Consider the following 4,249-nt stretch of genomic DNA (forward strand, 5'->3'; position numbering starts at 1 on the left):
GTTTTTCAAAAAATAAAATGTTTAAAATTAAGTGTCACAATTAACTTTATTAAATTTTTGTAAATTATTATTTTAATTTATGGATTTTTCTTTTTTCAAAATTGACTCCTCTTTGTTGAACCTATAGAAGAAGCAACGCTCAGGATGTAGGTAAAGACAAACGAGCTTAGTCCTCTCCTGCTGCACGAGTAAAATAATGCAACTTAACGTGTGGGTGATGAAATCAACAATTGGTGTCGTGTCATCTTTTGCCAATTATTGCAACTGACTATTGACGAAGGAAAAGGCTGTCATCAAGTGGCAATAACGTAGAAGAAAATATGCTGCAAGAAAAGTGAAACAAAACTTTGAAAAATAAAGAGAGTATAGGAAAGTAAAAATAAATAAATAAGTCGAATATAGCGAGAAAGAGTGTCAATTTTTTCAACGTTCGGAGTCGAACGATTCTTTGGTGTTTAACGCGAGTAAATATAGCGACCGAACGATAACGGTCATTGGTTTTGTTTCCTGTCCGTATCATTGTCCCATCCGACAATTAAAACTGGACTTAATCAACCACATCTCCTATAGTTAAATCAATTCATAATAGTTTCTGGAGAATTTCTCCTGCCTTATAGGCGGCGTTGACGTCGAACTCCTTTTGTCCCAGGACCTATTTAATTACGTGCTGTGGCTTGTGGACCATCCACTGGTAGTATCATAATGAGCACGTCAACAAGTCAAGAAATCAAACTCCTTTCATCACCTATAAAAGGGCAAACTGCAACCTTCTCTCTCGAATCTCTCATATCTCATGGCTCCAAGAAATGAAATGGGGGCACACGTTAGGAGGAAGAATAATGCGTTGAAGAGGGTCGTGAAGGTACATATTTTGTAGTGTTTTTGGTTCTGTCTCTCTTTGCTTTCTTTCTTTGTTGATAAATCTTGCTTTCGTTTTCTTCTTCTTTTTCTTTCTGCTACCAAATTCAATTAATTAACGATCAACAGAAAGAGGAGAAGAACCTGAAAAGGTTGAAAGCAGGTTTATCAAAGGTGAAGGCAGAAACGGAAGAAACGCTGAAAGCCCTGGAAGAGCTTCGCCAGTCAATGGCCCATGTCAGGGAAGTGATTCGTCCGCTGTTAGATGATAACTCGCTGGAGGCTGCCCTCACCGCGGCTTTACTTTGATTACGTTTCCCAGTCTTTCAGGTGGATTTCCCAAAGAATTTCTCGTTTCTTGAACCATTTTTTATCCGATGACTGATTATATTATTACTTTTCTGGGGATGTTTTGCAGTTAGCTCGATCTGTTGGCTGCTGCGGAGCTCTGCAAGGATTTCTCCATGGTTGCCGGTTTATTTATCCTTCTCGTTTTTATTTTCTTAGAGTTATTTGGTTTTCTTGAACTTTCTACAGCATATGCTTTTGGTGTGGAATCGAATGGTTGTATTGCACTGCTAAAATTAATCTAAGTCTCCTTATCTTATTTTGCTGCTTAGTTGCTTGCTTGCTTGCTTGCTTTTCTTTGTTTCTTCTTCATTTGATGGAAAAATGTTATAGGCAATGCCAAAAACTTCATCATTCTAAGAAATCCAAGAAGCCATTAACCTCCTTCTTTCTGTCCGGTGAAACTCACCTTAGTTCTAAAACAGCTCAGCAACCTCCTTTCTTTACAATCTCCTTAGTATTCCGATGCTGGTAATTTAACAAACCCAGATCTGACTTAAGAAATCCCAAGGCAGCTTTTCTGTTGAGCACTTTGTTTTGACTCTTAGATTCCTCTTTGGAAATTGTGCATTCCTCCTAAAGTCCACTTCTTTTTTAGATTGAGGGGCTTAATATGGTTGGGAAAAATTGGTGTTATGTTTGGGGTTATGTTTTAAGATGGTGGGATTAAAATGGGTATGTTCTAATTTGTTGAACTCTTTAATTAAATTTTGAGATGAATTTGATTGGCGGGGGCCTTCTAGGAGAAGGTGGATTATCGTTTTTTGGTGCCACCGTTCGGTCCATTTGACTTACTCGTAATGTTATGAAGGGGATGGGTGGTGGGTTGAACCGTGAAAGTGTGGAAAGAATGGTAATGTTAATAGCTCATGGTTGGGTCTTGCAAGATGAAATTGTGGAAAGAATGATTGGTGGGTTTGTTCTTTGGTCCGCTTGGTGTGTGGGAGTCATACTTTGGACTAGATTTTATGTACCCTTTGTGGTCCTATCGTTGTTGTACCTTGATTTGGTAGTTAATAAATTGATTTTTGATTAAAAAAAAAAACAAAACTTGTCCCCGTTTTCACTAGTCCTTGAATCACTAGCTTGTCAACTCTAGATGACAATCAAATAATACGAGTGGGACTTGATAAGGTTCTTTAAGTCAAAGTTCGCGAAGGTTCCTTACTAAAAACAATGTAAGTTTAGAAAATTCAAACATATAGTTTGAAATACTTAGTTTCGTAAATCAAGTATACAAAACTTTAAAATATTTGATTGCATTGATGGTATGGTAGAGAGTTGGGATGTGATAAGATTGAAGCAAATGGTGAGAAGATAATGTGTTTGGTAAAAATAATGATAGTTGTGTTGTGAAATATGTAATGAGAAAAAAAAGAAAATGACCATTAAAGACATAATGTTAAAATTAGCATATTTCGTGATTTTATTGTAGTTTGTCATTTAAAATTATAGCTGAAGAATCAATGAAAATCATAAGAAAAATGAACTATTTTTAATAAGTTAGTATAACATTTGAAATACCCTTATATAGTTTTAAATTAACAATTTTATGCTCTTTATAATTCAATTAATTGATTTACTTAAATTTCAATTCTTTTAGATATAATAGTTATATATATTTGAAACTATAAGCAAAACACGTCAAAACGTGGTCAGATTCCTTATTAAATTATATCACTAGATGCTAATATATATCTAGCATTTTTCTTTTCGGTGAGAACATATAAAACTTGCAGTAAAGTCAACCTTTTAGTGATATAGTAATATGCTTCTAATATAGATAATTGGGGTAGAGCAAAGAATAAGAAGTTTATTATAAGAGCCTCCTTTGTTGTTTGCACAAAGTAGCTGCCTAAAAATATATAAATTATACTGTAATTGATGATATAACTGTACAATTACTGCCCATTTTGGTACCAGACTATGCTTGGTAACCTAACATACAGAACATCATATACCATGATTCATCATAAGCCATCATATTAGCATGACATACGGATACTGCCTAGTTTCCGTATCACTCCAGCCTCATCAACAGTGGTTGTGTGCGTGGCAGAGTAGCCTTGGCCAACTGGTCCGATCAATTGTTCGCTTCCCCAAGTATATGGTGGATTTCCCAACTGCCCAATTATAGTTTAGAAGCCTCCATATGTAGCATACAGCTCCTTAATCTCCAAGGCGTGGTCTCAGGATTCATCACCTAGCTCAACCCGAAGCAGCATAAATAGTAAATGCTTCCTTAATTGCCTTTCCATCTTTAAGGAGCATACCATGAATCATCCTGCAAATTCCAAAATCAATAGTTTACATATATATAGTTTTGTTATACCATGCAAGCCATCCAAAAGATTGCAATTTTAATTGGTCAAAGGAAATACACAAAATATTTCATGCTTGAGATAGTGATATATCAAAATTTTTTGATCTAGATGGGATGATAGGTAAAACTTGTCTAAAATCAAATCCTAACAATACTATTTTGTCACCAAAATTTCAATCAAACTCTCAAAATCATCAACATTCCTAATGTTTTGAAGACTGCCTTTTGACAAGCATTAGTTATTGCATGCAAACATTTGGATGCAAAACTAACAAAAAATATTTAACAAAACAATTTGAAAAAAAAATTTTAAGCTAAATACCTTCAATAGAATAACAATAGAAATAGCACAGATACTTACGTTCACTACAACTATCAAAACACAATGAGATGAACCTCATAACATGGAAACAAAGAAAATAAATAAATAAATAAATCAAAATCACTTGGAAACACAGTGATCAAAATATCCTAACACAAAAAAAAAATAATATATTACTATTAAAATTAACATAACCAAAGATAAAAAAGTTAAATGTAATCTACAAAACTGAAGTATCAAATCATTTGTGCATAAAAAGTGCCAAAGAACTTCAAGAACTCAGCATTAAACCAAGTTTGATTCTTTTTACACATTAAAGGTGTGTAAGATTAAGATATACAGCCGATTTCAAAATTGACCCGAAACCAATGACACATAAAGTTAAGTACGAAATAAGT

The 4,249-nt window shown here is 34.2% G+C and overlaps 1 long non-coding RNA gene across 1 annotated transcript; it reads left to right on the top strand.

Annotated features, from left to right (window-relative positions):
- Window positions 1–729: 729 nt before the first annotated feature.
- Window positions 730–1,465, top strand: LOC110427604 (uncharacterized). Its single transcript, XR_002446302.1, has 3 exons — window positions 730–862; window positions 988–1,188; window positions 1,277–1,465. It is a non-coding gene; the product is annotated as an uncharacterized LOC110427604 (long non-coding RNA).
- Window positions 1,466–4,249: the final 2,784 nt, after the last annotated feature.

The sequence above is a fragment of the Theobroma umbraticum genome, unplaced genomic scaffold, assembly GCF_002168275.2.
Source record: "Theobroma umbraticum cultivar Fairchild unplaced genomic scaffold, ASM216827v3 scaffold_106.0, whole genome shotgun sequence".
Taxonomy (NCBI): Eukaryota; Viridiplantae; Streptophyta; class Magnoliopsida; order Malvales; family Malvaceae; genus Theobroma; species Theobroma umbraticum.